At 44.2% G+C, this 15,000-nt stretch overlaps 2 non-coding genes and 1 pseudogene across 2 annotated transcripts; all 3 read left to right on the forward strand.

Annotated features, from left to right (window-relative positions):
* The first annotated feature begins 7,102 nt into the window (after nt 1-7,102).
* LOC139997009 (small subunit ribosomal RNA) lies at nt 7,103-9,026 on the forward strand. The gene has a single exon (XR_011802500.1). It is a non-coding gene; the product is annotated as a small subunit ribosomal RNA (ribosomal RNA).
* A 2,830-nt stretch (nt 9,027-11,856) lies between these two features.
* LOC139997019 (5.8S ribosomal RNA) lies at nt 11,857-12,011 on the forward strand. The gene has a single exon (XR_011802510.1). It is a non-coding gene; the product is annotated as a 5.8S ribosomal RNA (ribosomal RNA).
* A 2,133-nt stretch (nt 12,012-14,144) lies between these two features.
* Nucleotides 14,145-15,000, forward strand: part of LOC139997028 (large subunit ribosomal RNA) — a 4,744-nt pseudogene continuing 3,888 nt past the window's right edge.

Here is a 15,000-nt window from a genome sequence, read left to right on the forward strand (position 1 = left end):
TTTTTTAAGTATGCTTGAAAAAGCAATACGCCGCTGGACTTTGAATTTTTTTATATGCCGGCCAAAGCAATACGCCGCTGGACTTTGAATTTTTTATATGCCGGCAAAAGCAATACGCCGCTGGACTTTGAATTTTTATATGCCAGCGAAAGCAATACGCCGCTGGACTTTGAATTTTTATATGCCGGCAAAAGCAATACGCCGCTGGACTTTGAATTTTTTAAGTATGCCCGCAAAAGCAATACGCCGCTGGACTTTGTCGCGTGCGCTTGAAAAAGGAATTTCGCTGCGTACGGCCTTAGATGGTCGTACGTAGCGATTTTTTTTCCTTTAAATCAATTTTCGTCGAGTGCGATTCAAAAGCAATACGCCGCTGGACTTTGTCGTTGGCATAAAAAAAAAAGCAATACGCCGCTGGACTTTGTCGTTTTCAAGCAAAAACCAATACTCCGCTGGAATCGACAATTTAATTCCAAACACAATTTCGCTACGTACGGCCGTCGATGCGAACGATGGTCGTACGTAGCGATTTTTTTTTCCTTTAAATCCAATAGAGATAACGTCTCGAGGGCGTGCCCGGGCGCCACTCCCCCCCCCCCAACCCCCCGCATCGCGGGTCAGCGCCGGGGTACGTACGATATTCTTAAGGTACGTACGTACGTACGTACGAACGACGACGATATTCGTACGGCGAGACGCGCGCTCGCTCCTCTTTTACTTTTCGTTCTCTCGTTTTTTCCTTCTTTCACCATCGACCAAACCGCTCTCGATCGATCCAAGAAACGAGACGAAAGTAACGAAAAATTAACGTAACGAAAATATACCGTGGACGTACGAAGTAACGGTCGCGATCGTTGCTCGCTCGCTGCGCTCGCTCGAACTTATACTAGCCCAACCCAAAACCGATCCCGCCAGTTTCTCCGATTTTAAGAGAAATCGAGGAACGAACGCGAAAAAGGGATTGGTTTTGGGTTGGGCTAGTTTTTTTTTCGAGCGAGCGCAGCGAGCGAGCAACGCTCGAGAGCCCGTCTGACTTTGAAAAATTTTCGTACCGAACGGTTATTTCCAGTTATTTCGCTTAAAAGCGTTGTGATGCGTATATATTTTTACATAAATGGGAATATCATGTATTCCTACGTCGGGATTAAGCGTTTATTTCGTCCCGAGAACTTTAAAAAAAATTTTTAAATCGAACCGTTTTTTCGAATTTTTTCGCTTAAAAGCGTTACAAGGTGCTAATATTTGTGCATAAATCGCTTTAAAATGACGTTTTACATCGGGATTAAGGGTTTATTTCGTCCCCGAAAGGTGCCGTAAAAAATTTACGATCGCGCCCGAGACGTTGGAACTTAGTCTCATTCTCGAGCGGTACGTTGGGACTTAGAAAAATTTTCGACCGAAAAGTTATTTCGAGTTATCTCGCTTAAAAGCGTTGTAAGGTGTGAATATTTTTATAGAAATCGTTATGGTTCGACGAATTCTAGTCGAACGTAACGATTTCGTTTTATTTTTTTAAAAAATTGCCCCTTCCGGACCGACATGACCGGGCGGTTGGCACTTCGTCGATCCCCCGGCCGGTACGTAGGGACTTAGAAAAATTCCGGTCCAAAAAGTTATTTCGAGTTATTTCGCTAAAAAGCGTTACGAGGTATGAATATTTTTATATAAATGGGAATATTATGTATTTCTACGTCGGGATTAAGCGTTTATTTCGTCCCGAGAACGTTAAAAAAAAATTTTTAATCGAACCGTTTTTTCGAATTTTTTCGCTTAAAAGCGTTATAAGGTGCGAATATTCTTGCATAAATCGCTTTAGAATGACGTTTTACATCGGGATTAAGGGTTTATTTCGTCCCCGCAAGGTGCCGTAAAAAATTTACGATCGCGCCCGAGACGTTGGAACTTAGTCTCATTCTCGAGCGGTACGTAGGGACTTGGAAAAATTCCGGTCCAAAAAGTTATTTCGAGTTATTTCGCTTAAAAGCGTTATAAGGTATGAATATTTTTATAGAAATCGTTACGGTTCGACGAATTCTAGTCGAACGTAACGATTTCGTTTTATTTTTTTTAAAAATTGCCCCCTCCGGACCGACATGACCGGGAGGTTGGCACTTCGTCGATCCCCCGGCCGGGACGTAGGGACTTAGAAAAATTCCGGTCCAAAAAGTTATTTCGAGTTATCTCGCTTAAAAGCGTTATGATGCGTATATATTTTTACATAAATAGCAATATTATGTATTTCTACGTCGGGATTAAGCGTTTATTTCGTCCCGAGAACTTTAAAAAAAAATTTTTAATCGAACCGTTTTTTCGAATTTTTTCGCTTAAAAGCGTTACAAGGTGCTAATATTTGTGCATAAATCGCTTTAAAATGACGTTTTACATCGGGATTAAGCGTTTATCTCGTCGCTGGAAAGTTATATAAAAAAAGTACGAACTCGTCCGGGACGTTGGAACTTAGTCTCATTCTCGAGCGGTACGTAGGGACTTAGAAAAATTTCGGACCGAAACGTTATTTCGAGTTATTTCGCTTAAAAGCGTTACGAGGTATGAATATTTTTATAGAAATCGTTACGGTTCGACGAATTCTAGTCGAACGTAACGATTTCGTTTTATTTTTTTTAAAAATTGCCCCCTCCGGACCGACATGACCGGGCGGTTGGCACTTCGTCGATCCCCCGGCCGGTACGTAGGGACTTAGAAAAATTCCGGTCCAAAAAGTTATTTCGAGTTATCTCGCTTAAAAGCGTTATGATGCGTATATATTTTTACATAAATAGCAATATTATGTATTTCTACGTCGGGATTAAGCGTTTATTTCGTCCCGAGAACTTTAAAAAAAAATTTTTAATCGAACCGTTTTTTCGAATTTTTTCGCTTAAAAGCGTTACAAGGTGCTAATATTTGTGCATAAATCGCTTTAAAATGACGTTTTACATCGGGATTAAGCGTTTATCTCGTCGCTGGAAAGTTATATAAAAAAAGTACGAACTCGTCCGGGACGTTGGAACTTAGTCTCATTCTCGAGCGGTACGTAGGGACTTAGAAAAATTTCGGACCGAAACGTTATTTCGAGTTATTTCGCTTAAAAGCGTTACGAGGTATGAATATTTTTATAGAAATCGTTACGGTTCGACGAATTCTAGTCGAACGTAACGATTTCGTTTTATTTTTTTTAAAAATTGCCCCCTCCGGACCGACATGACCGGGCGGTTGGCACTTCGTCGATCCCCCGGCCGGTACGTAGGGACTTAGAAAAATTCCGGTCCAAAAAGTTATTTCGAGTTATCTCGCTTAAAAGCGTTATGATGCGTATATATTTTTACATAAATAGCAATATTATGTATTTCTACGTCGGGATTAAGCGTTTATTTCGTCCCGAGAACTTTAAAAAAAAATTTTTAATCGAACCGTTTTTTCGAATTTTTTCGCTTAAAAGCGTTATAAGGTGCGAATATTCTTGCATAAATCGCTTTAAAATGACGTTTTACGTCGGGATTAAGCGTTTATTTCGTCGCTGGAAAGTTATATAAAAAAAGTACGAACTCGTCCGGGACGTTGGAACTTAGTCTCATTCTGGACCGGTACGTTGGGACTTAGAAAAATTTTCGACCGAAAAGTTTTTTCGAGTTATTTCGTTAAAAAGCGTTATGAGGTATGAATATTTTTATATAAATCGCTATATTATTATATTTTACGTCGGGATTAAACGTTTATTTGGTCCTGAAAACGTTAAAAAAAAATAGTGGACCGACGCGACTCGGCCCGTCGGACTTTGTCATACTCTCCACCGGTACGTAGGGACTTAGAAAAATTTTCGACCGAAAAGTTTTTTCGAGTTATTTCGCTTAAAAGTGTTATAAGGTATGAATATTTTTATATAAATCGCTATATTATTATATTTTACGTCGGGATTAAACGTTTATTTCGTCCCGAAAACGTTAAAAAAAAATTTTTAATCGAACCGTTTTTTCGAATTTTTTCGCTTAAAAGCGTTATAAGGTGCGAATATTCTTGCATAAATCGCTTTAAAATGACGTTTTACGTCGGTATTAAGCGTTTATTTCGTCGCTGAAAAGTTATATAAAAAAAGTATGATCGCGCCCGGGACGTTGGAACTTAGTCTCATTCTGGACCGGTACGTAGGGACTTAGAAAAATTTTCGACCGAAAAGTTTTTTCGAGTTATTTCGCTTAAAAGTGTTATAAGGTATGAATATTTTTATATAAATCGCTATATTATTGTATTTTACGTCGGGATTAAACGTTTATTTGGTCCCGAAAACGTTAAAAAAAAATAGTGGACCGACGCGACTCGGCCCGTCGGACTTGGTCATACTCTCCACCGGTACGTAGGGACTTAGAAAAATTTTCGACCGAAAAGTTTTTTCGAGTTATTTCGTTAAAAAGCGTTATGAGGTATTAATATTTTTATATAAATCGTTGTATTATTATATTTTACGTCGGGATTAAACGTTTATTTGGTCCTGAAAACGTTAAAAAAAAATTTTTTATTCGAAAGGTTTTTTCGAGTTATTTCGTTAAAAAGCGTTATAAGGTACGAATATTCTTGCATAAATCGCTTTAAAATGACTTTTTACGTCGGGATTAAGCGTTTATTTCGTCGCTGGAAAGTTATATAAAAAAAGTGCGAACTCGTCCGGGACGTTGGAACTTAGTCTCATTCTGGACCGGTACGTTGGGACTTAGAAAAATTTCGGACCGAAAAGTTTTTTCGAGTTATTTCGCTTAAAAGTGTTATAAGGTACGAATATTTTTATATAAATCGCTATATTATTATATTTTACGTCGGGATTAAACGTTTATTTGGTCCCGAAAACGTTAAAAAAAAATTTTTTATTCGAAAGGTTTTTTCGAGTTATTTCGCTTAAAAGCGTTATAAGGTGCGAATATTCTTGCATAAATCGCTTTAAAATGACGTTTTACATCGGGATTAAGCATTTATTTCGTCGCTGAAAAGTTATATAAAAAAAGTATGATCGCGCCCGGGACGTTGGAACTTAGTCGCATTCTCGAGCGGTACGTAGGGACTTAGAAAAATTTCGGACCGAAAAGTTTTTTCGAGTTATTTCGTTAAAAAGCGTTATGAGGTATGAATATTTTTATATAAATCGCTATATTATTGTATTTTACGTCGGGATTAAACGTTTATTTCGTCCGTGGAAGGTTAAAAAAAAACGGACGGATACGACCGGGCCTTTGGAACTTTGTCTCATTCTGGACCGGTACGTTGGGACTTAGAAAAATTTCGGCCGGCGGAAAAGTCCGAAATACTTATTTCGAGTTATTTCGTTAAAAAGCGTTATAAGGTATAAATATTTTTGCGGAAACGGTTATATCTCTATTAAATACAACTGGATTAAACGTTTTTTCGAATTTTTTAAAAAATTTGTGTTCGACGAACTGACACGACTGCGATATTTGTTTAATTATTTCGTTAATTAACGTTGCAAGGTATATATTTTTTTGCATATTTCTCGTTGTTTCAACGTGTTCTAATCGATTAAGAACGTGGTTTTTGTCCGTATTCGTTAAAAGAGGTGGTTTACTGATGCGATTTTGAAAAAAAAAAAAAATTAAATTTTTCGATAAAAACTCGTTTAAAATATTAAAATAAGCGGTGCGTTAAAATATCTCGACGATAGGACGTTTTATAACGGTACTTTATTGGAACAAAGTGGTCGAGCGTTTCAGAGACTAAGTCCGACGGTACGTTGGGACTTAGAAAAATTTCGGCCGGCGGAAAAGTCCGAAAAGCTTATTTCGAGTTATTTCGTTAAAAAGCGTTATAAGGTATAAATATTTTTGCAGAAACGGTTATATCTCTATTAAATACAACTGGATTAAACGTTTTTTTCGAATTTTTTAAAAAATTAGTGTCCGTCGAACTGACACGACTGCGATATTTGTTTAATTTTTTCGTTAATTAACGTTGCAAGGTATATATTTTTTTGCATATTTCTCGTTGTTTTAACGTGTTCTAATCGATTAAGAACGTGGTTTTTGTCCGTATTCGTTAAAAGAGGTGGTTTACTGATGCGATTTTGAAAAAAAAAAAAAAATTAAATTTTTCGATAAAAACTCGTTTGAAATATTAAAATAAGCGGTGCGTTAAAATATCTCGACGATAGGATGTTTTCTAAGGGTAGTTTATTCGAAAAAAGTGGTCGAGCGTTTCAGAGACTAAGTCCGACGGTACGCTCTAACGGAGGTTTTACATGGTAAGCGCCCGGCCGCTGGCCCGGCCGGCGCCGACCGTCCGGCCGGCGCTTTGGTATCTATAAGAGACACGTCGAGTCGGACGGTCCGGACGGAACAGCGTCGAGCGCGTGGCTATTCTACGGCCTCGGTTGAGAATTCAGTCACCGCTCCTCGAGTCTTAGTGAACTTTTTTGCTATTTCTCGACTGTTCCTTCGTTCTCGTATCGACTCTTTCTCTACACTGCTGCGCCGCGGGTCGCTGTCCTGGACGTAATGACCAAATAACGTGGCAAGGTTCCCCTTAGTCGGGAAGCTGGATCCTGTATGCTCGCACTAACTTTAAAAAAAGTTAGGGCAGTGTGCTTGTTACTAACTGAGTATCAATTCATGCTGGTTCGGCAGAGACCGTTCCAAAACTTATGTTATAGCGTACGCAGTACGTTTTAAACATACGAAAGGCTAATGGGGAGCGTACTACCTTTTAGGAAGTGCGTTCTTTCTGATTGGAGAATATCAAAAGAACGAACGAATATGTTTCTTACGAGGACGGTACGTTCAGCATGCAGTTTACGTGCTTTTTACCGCTAAGGCATATTCGTTCAACCAACAAACCATTCTTACAGAATGATCCTATGAACAGAATGATCTTAAAATATTCCACACAAACAATCAAACGAACGAAAGAAAGTAAAGAGAGTGGCGAAATGAGAGGAGAGAGAGTAGTGGCGTTCGACGTTACAACGGGAATTAAAAGGGTGTCGTCGAACGTTCACTAAGAACGAAAAGTCTCGTCGTACGGTGTTACGGACCCACCTACGACACTCTGAGGCTATTTTAAAAAGAGAGTCTTTTGACTCTAATATATATATAAAATACAAAGTTCCCTGGTTGATCCTGCCAGTAGTCATATGCTTGTCTCAAAGATTAAGCCATGCATGTCTCAGTACATGCCGCATTAAGGTGAAACCGCGAATGGCTCATTAAATCAGTTATGGTTTCTTAGATCATACTTAAACTTACTTGGATAACTGTGGTAATTCTAGAGCTAATACATGCAAACAGATTCGTACCAGAGATGGTACGAATGCTTTTATTAGATCAAAACCAATCGGTGGCGGATGGCTCGTCCGTTCGTCCATCGTTTGTTTTGGTGACTCTGAATAACTTTGTGCTGATCGCATGGTCATCTAGCACCGGCGACGCATCTTTCAAATGTCTGCCTTATCAACTGTCGATGGTAGGTTCTGCGCCTACCATGGTTGTAACGGGTAACGGGGAATCAGGGTTCGATTCCGGAGAGGGAGCCTGAGAAACAGCTACCACATCCAAGGAAGGCAGCAGGCGCGCAAATTACCCACTCCCGGCACGGGGAGGTAGTGACGAAAAATAACGATACGGGACTCATCCGAGGCCCCGTAATCGGAATGAGTACACTTTAAATCCTTTAACGAGGACCAATTGGAGGGCAAGTCTGGTGCCAGCAGCCGCGGTAATTCCAGCTCCAATAGCGTATATTAAAGTTGTTGCGGTTAAAAAGCTCGTAGTTGAATCTGTGTGTCACAGTGTCGGTTCACCGCTCGCGGTGTTTAACTGGCATTATGTGGTACGTCCTATCGGTGGGCTTAGCTCCTCGCGGGGCGGTCCAACTAATATCCCATCGCGGTGCTCTTCACTGAGTGTCGAGGTGGGCCGATACGTTTACTTTGAACAAATTAGAGTGCTTAAAGCAGGCTACCTTCGCCTGAATACTGTGTGCATGGAATAATGGAATAGGACCTCGGTTCTATTTTGTTGGTTTTCGGAGCCCCGAGGTAATGATTAATAGGGACAGATGGGGGCATTCGTATTGCGACGTTAGAGGTGAAATTCTTGGATCGTCGCAAGACGGACAGAAGCGAAAGCATTTGCCAAAAATGTTTTCATTAATCAAGAACGAAAGTTAGAGGTTCGAAGGCGATCAGATACCGCCCTAGTTCTAACCATAAACGATGCCAGCCAGCGATCCGCCGAAGTTCCTCCGATGACTCGGCGGGCAGCTTCCGGGAAACCAAAGCTTTTGGGTTCCGGGGGAAGTATGGTTGCAAAGCTGAAACTTAAAGGAATTGACGGAAGGGCACCACCAGGAGTGGAGCCTGCGGCTTAATTTGACTCAACACGGGAAACCTCACCAGGCCCGGACACCGGAAGGATTGACAGATTGATAGCTCTTTCTTGATTCGGTGGGTGGTGGTGCATGGCCGTTCTTAGTTGGTGGAGCGATTTGTCTGGTTAATTCCGATAACGAACGAGACTCTAGCCTGCTAAATAGACGTAAATTATGGTATCTCGAAGGCCCCCGGCTTCGGTCGGCGGGTTTTTACTACCAACGTACAAACAAATCTTCTTAGAGGAACAGGCGGCTTCTAGCCGCACGAGATTGAGCAATAACAGGTCTGTGATGCCCTTAGATGTTCTGGGCCGCACGCGCGCTACACTGAAGGAATCAGCGTGTTTTCCCTGGCCGAAAGGCCCGGGTAACCCGCTGAACCTCCTTCGTGCTAGGGATTGGGGCTTGCAATTATTCCCCATGAACGAGGAATTCCCAGTAAGCGCGAGTCATAAGCTCGCGTTGATTACGTCCCTGCCCTTTGTACACACCGCCCGTCGCTACTACCGATTGAATGATTTAGTGAGGTCTTCGGACTGGTGCGCGGCCAATGTGATAAGCATTGCCGATGTTACCGGGAAGATGACCAAACTTGATCATTTAGAGGAAGTAAAAGTCGTAACAAGGTTTCCGTAGGTGAACCTGCGGAAGGATCATTAACGAAAAATACAAAAACACAAAGAATATATTTGACTTGAACACTGTATAATAAAATATATATAATATCGTCGGTAAGGAGCCGTACTCCTCCTATATCGACACAAAGTATATACGACGTATTAACAAGCTATATACTTTGACAAAAGCCAAATTTTTTACAATAAGGAGGTGAGAGACGCTCCAGTTACGAAACTATACGAAGAGTGTGGCACTCTCTCTCGATCATCGGGATGAAGAGATATACTTTTACACGAATAATTCGAGGCGCCTGCGTGAGGTCGTACACAGAAAGACCCGCCGTCTCCGAATAATATTATAACAAACGAAAAACTTAAAAATATTCTCGAGGCGCCTGCGTGAGGTCGTACACAGAAAGACCCGCCGTCTCCGAATAATATTATAACAAACGAAAAACTTAAAAAGATTCTCGAGGCGCTTGCGTGAGGTCGTACACAGAAAGACCCGCCGTCTCCGAATCCTATAACACGAAACCGCTACTATTAATAATAATAATAATAATAACGATATGTGAGGGAACTTGAGCTGAACACATATCGAAAAAACTAAAAGTTACAGTGGAAACCACGTGTAATGAGAAATGCGATCGAGGCGCCTGCGTGAGGTCGTACACAGAAAGACCCGCCGTCACGATCTCGTATTTCGTATTTGCATCGTGGAAATCCAACGAACGAACAATATAATATATAAACTAAAATCTCTAAAGTGCCTCGTGTCGGAGAGATCACTGCTCACACCTCTTCTATATTTCGTAGTTGCGTTGCGTAGGCCTCACCTCCTAGCAACGGGACATAAGGAAGACTGCTCTTTGGGATCGAACGAAGCGTCTATAACGAGTCGTCGACGAGAGCGAAAGAACGCGAATAGCGAGCCGCAGAAAAAAAGGATACCGAATTATATATCTTCGAAGGTTCTCTTCGAAGATCCATGGATACCTATATCTGCGCGTCTCCAGCTATCTCGCGCGTCTCTCCAAACTCTCGTCGTTCCTCGAAACGTGCTTCCTACCCAAAGGGCGTTCGTTCTTCCTATGTCGTTTCGTTGTCGTTCGTTTCAACGGCGAACGATATACGATGTTCGACAAAACGAAACCACGTTGTACGTTCGTACTCGTGGATCGGGTAACCTAGAACGAAAACGCATTGCGTGGATGTTGGCCCGAAAAGATATATACCAGTGCGAGTGATGGTAAAGAGTAACGATTCTTAACTAGACGAAGTTGGTTCGGAGGGGACCGCCGGCCGTCTCTCTATCCTCGCGAGTCTAATGCCTCGTTCCGTCGCTAGAGTTTTTCAAACTCTGCTTCTGGCTATCGGGAAGAATAGACCGCGCGCGCGAGGAAGAGGAAGGACGACCGTGCGCGTCCCATCGATTTTTTTTATTTTTACCTGAACCACCGAAGTCGATTCAGAGGGGACCGCCGGCCGTCTCTCTATCCTCGTTGTCGTGAGTCATATGCCTCGTTCCGTCGCTAGAGTTTTTCAAACTCTGCTTCTGGCTATCGGGAAGAAACGACCGCGCGAGGAAGACGACGACGACGACCGTGCGCGTCCCATCGAATTTTTTTTTATTTTTACCTGATCGACGGAAGTTTCGTCCGGTTCGTCTCTTTTACCATCGTCTCGTCGACCCGTTCAGAGGGGACCGCCTGTCCATATCCTCGTTGTCGTGAGTCATATGCCTCGTTCCGTCGCTAGAGTTTTTCAAACTCTGCTTCTGGATATCGGGAAGAAACGACCGCGCGAGGCCGATGGCTGCGAGTCCCATCGAATTTTTTTTAAACGCACGCACACACATACACCTGAACGGAGATGCGTTCCTTTTCGTCGCGATTTTTCGCGCTTTAGTCGTCGTTGTCGCCATCCGTTCGGAGGGGACCGCCGGCCGTCTCTCTATCCTCGTTGTCGAGAGTCTAATGCCTCGTTCCGTCGCTAGAGTTTTTCAAACTCTGCTTCTGGCTATCGGGAAGAAAAGACCGCGCGAGGAAGAGGAAGGACGACCGTGCGCGTCCCTTTCGAATTTTTTTTTATTTTTACCTGAGCGACCAAAGTGGATTCAGAGGGGACCGCCGGCCGTCTCTCTATCCTCGTTGTCGCGAGTCTAATGCCTCGTTCCGTCGCTAGAGTTTTTCAAACTCTGCTTCTGGCTATCGGGAAGAATAGACCGCGCGCGAGGAAGAGGAACGACGACCGTGCGCGTCCCATCGATTTTTTTTATTTTTACCTGAACCACCGAAGTCGATTCAGAGGGGATCGCCGGCCGTCTCTCTATCCTCGTTGTCGAGAGTCTAATGCCTCGTTCCGTCGCTAGAGTTTTTCAAACTCTGCTTCTGGCTATCGGGAAGAAACGACCGCGCGAGGAAGACTACGACCGTGCGCGTCCCATCGATTTTTTTTTACCCGAACGATGGAGATGCATATCGGCTGTTTGCTTCGAATAACTGGACGAGAGGAACGAACATATATATATATCATGGGCTAGCCACCGTGCGCTTTCTTCGCGAGATCGTGTGCTGTACAGAGGATTCAGAATCGGGTGTTATATCCCCGTCGTTTCCTGACGAACGGAGCTTCGATCTCGTTGGTTGTTATATATTATAATGCACTTTACGCCCGGTCGGCGGGCTGCGTGTGTCGTCGCGCAGTCCGTCCGATTTCGTTTTCGAACGTATTTTCGTGTCGTCAATCATATGGCGACTTCCGCGCGTTCGATTCCCGTTGGTCGGACGTTTGTCGGATATCGGCTTCTTTCGAACCGAGAATAAGAGTACAAAAACCTGAGTACACAAACAAAAATCCATGCATAAACGATTACCCTGAACGGTGGATCACTTGGCTCGTGGGTCGATGAAGAACGCAGCTAATTGCGCGTCAACGTGTGAACTGCAGGACACATGAACATCGACATTTCGAACGCACATTGCGGTCCACGGATACAATTCCTGGACCACGCCTGGCTGAGGGTTGCTCACGTAAACCTAAGACTGCTTGCGTTGCGTATCGTTGCTCTCGGTCCGTCTCTCTCTGTTCTTTCTTGCCTCGTCGACAGCCCGCCGTCGTTCGTTTTATCTTTAAACGAACGTTTCCGAGTCGGAGGACGAGCGCCAAGCAAAAGAATACGAATTAAAGAGCGGTCGAGGGCTCGTACGCGACGTACGAGCGATTGTTGGACGTTCGTCGGCGTTCGTCGCTGGATCGTGTGGAGACCGGCGTACGCATGCTCTCGATACAAATATATATGAAAAATCTATCGCGTTCACGGGAGACTCGCAAAACTACCTCCGTCTCTTCTCTGTCCCTTCTTGGCTTGACAACCCGCCGTCGTTCGTGTTTTACGAACGTTTCTGAGTCGGACGAAGCGCAAGAAGAAGGATACGAATTAAAAGAGCGCGGAGAGAACCGTCGTCGTCGACGCGGTTATCGAGATACACAGAGCGAGTTTTCTTCGTGGCCGATTTTTTTTTTCTTTTTGTATCAGCCTCTGCTACGTTTTGTTAGTCTTCGATAAGCACGAATGACCGCGCCCCCGACGTCGTCTTAAATGAATTTTTGGCGAGACTGAGAGAAAGCAAAAATATTTTTGAACAAAGTCAGTCGAGAGAGGAGAGAAAAGAGAACCAAGATATTAAAACCTAAACCTAAACTTGGTGGCGTAACGAAAAACTGTGTGCCTTAAAGAAACACAACCGTCTTTTCATCAAGATGTTTTTACTCGTACAGCCCCAGGGATCGAATACCCACTCCGTCTGTTCGTGCGGCAGAGATGTATTCTGCAGGCGCGAGACGACTGACGAGAAGACAACGAGGACCGTCGCATCGATGGGTCGTCGTTGCGTTTTTCATCCTCTGTGCTTTTTTCTGTTCTTCGTGAACCCAGAGAAAGCCGTAGATCCGGGAACGGACACACGAGATTTCTTCGAACGCTGATGACTTAGGGAGATGATCCCCAGCGTTGCGCGGAGATCGGAGAGTACGCGTACATGTATCGGGACGAATTTTTCCCCGTCGGTCGCGTATCTCTCTGCCCGCGCGCCTGGCCCAAAGCCACGTTCGTCGGAAATCAACGAAAAGTGTGTGTTACGATCTAGCGTGCGTCTACGATCGGCTATATTTAAGGGTGACGAAGAAGAGAAAAGCTCACGGTGTTGCGCAACGTTTCTGTACCCGATTTTAAGATGTGCATGTGAGTCCGTTACAAAGTTGTTCGGATCGTCGAAAATAGTCGTTTTCGTCGTCGTGCGAAAGAGAGAATAATCTCTGACATTGGCACGGAGAGATCGCGCAGAGGAAGAGAACGATCCTCTTTGGCGAGGCTCGAGAAAGACTAACGAAACTTGATTAGAGACGAGGTATACACGCGCCGTACGTACGACGTACGCGCGTGTGATTTTTTTTTGCTTTAAGGCGATTCGGCGCTCCGAGTTTTAGAGAAAAAGAGATCGTTGGTCATCCCATGTCTCTTCGTCGTCTATCGCTGGACCGCGCATCCTAACGTATCGCCGGTCGTCCAGTCCCCGAGTAATAAATTCACCCCGTTGTGTACGTCTCGCGCTCGCTTTTCCACTTGCGTGAGTTCCCGTGCGTTTTCGTCGTTGGTACAGAGCAAAGAAACCGATATGTTATATACATGTCGCGTGTTCGATCTCTGTGCCAGCAATAACAGGCGAAAACAAGGAACCGCTGGAATCGTCGAGAAGAGAGAAACGGCTACGGGAGATATATTATACATAACACGTGTATATATATATATATATATTATACAAAGAGGACGGGCGTTAAAAACCGGAGATCGTTACGGGTGTCTTGCGTGAGTCTTAGCTCGAACATGATACGACGAACGAAGTTTAAAAGGCACTTTGGCGAGATGCATAAAACGTTTCTCGATCGAGATAGAATATAAGGTTCTCGATTCTATTCGAATTAATTTTTTTTTTTTATTTTTTTTTCTCTTTGAGGCGATTCTCGGAGAGAGAAATAAAAATAAAGACCCTCTGTCGCATTGTTATCAAACCGTCTTGCTTTTCTCGAATCGCGCCCACATGGCACGAAATTTTTTTTTCTTTGAAAAAAAAAAATTGTCACCGTGTCGTGACGTTGAAGCGACCTCAGAGTAGGCGAGATCACCCGCTGAATTTAAGCATATTACTAAGCGGAGGAAAAGAAACTAACAAGGATTTCCTTAGTAGCGGCGAGCGAACAGGAATTAGCCCAGCACTGAATCCCGCGGTTCCGCCGTTGGGAAATGTAGTGTTCGGGAGGATCCGTTTATCCCGTGACGTCGAACCGCGTCCAAGTCCATCTTGAATGGGGCCATGTACCCACAGAGGGTGCCAGGCCCGTAGTGACCGGAACGCGTTTCGGGAGGATCTCTCCTTAGAGTCGGGTTGCTTGAGAGTGCAGCCCTAAGTTGGTGGTAAACTCCATCTAAGGCTAAATACAACCACGAGACCGATAGCGAACAAGTACCGTGAGGGAAAGTTGAAAAGAACTTTGAAGAGAGAGTTCAAGAGTACGTGAAACCGTTCAGGGGTAAACCTGAGAAACCCAAAAGATCGAATGGGGAGATTCATCGTCGACGGCGTCGGTGATCGTTGGTGAGCGATGCTCCGGGTGGGCCTTCGTGGTTCCATTGGCGAGGGCACGCCACCTTCGATTCGAACGCTCCGGCGTCGTAGTCGTGCACTTCTCCCCTAGTAGAACGTCGCGACCCGTTGTGTGTCGGTCTACGGCCCGAGCGGGTGACTGTCGCGTCGCTTCGGCGCACGCGGCAGACCCTCGGTCGCCCGGCCGACTGCACGACGGTACACTAGACGGTATCGGGCCGCAACCAATCCATTCTCGAATGTGTGTGCGTCTAGACCGCCGCAAGCATCGTCGATCGTTCTCAGTTTTTACGGAGTTTAATTCCGTGCTGGGGCGTCGGCAGCTGTTGGCTGGCGGATTTCTTGGACTGGCC

This window comes from Bombus fervidus, unplaced genomic scaffold (assembly GCF_041682495.2).
Source record: "Bombus fervidus isolate BK054 unplaced genomic scaffold, iyBomFerv1 scaffold0025, whole genome shotgun sequence".
Lineage (NCBI taxonomy): Eukaryota > Metazoa > Arthropoda > Insecta > Hymenoptera > Apidae > Bombus > Bombus fervidus.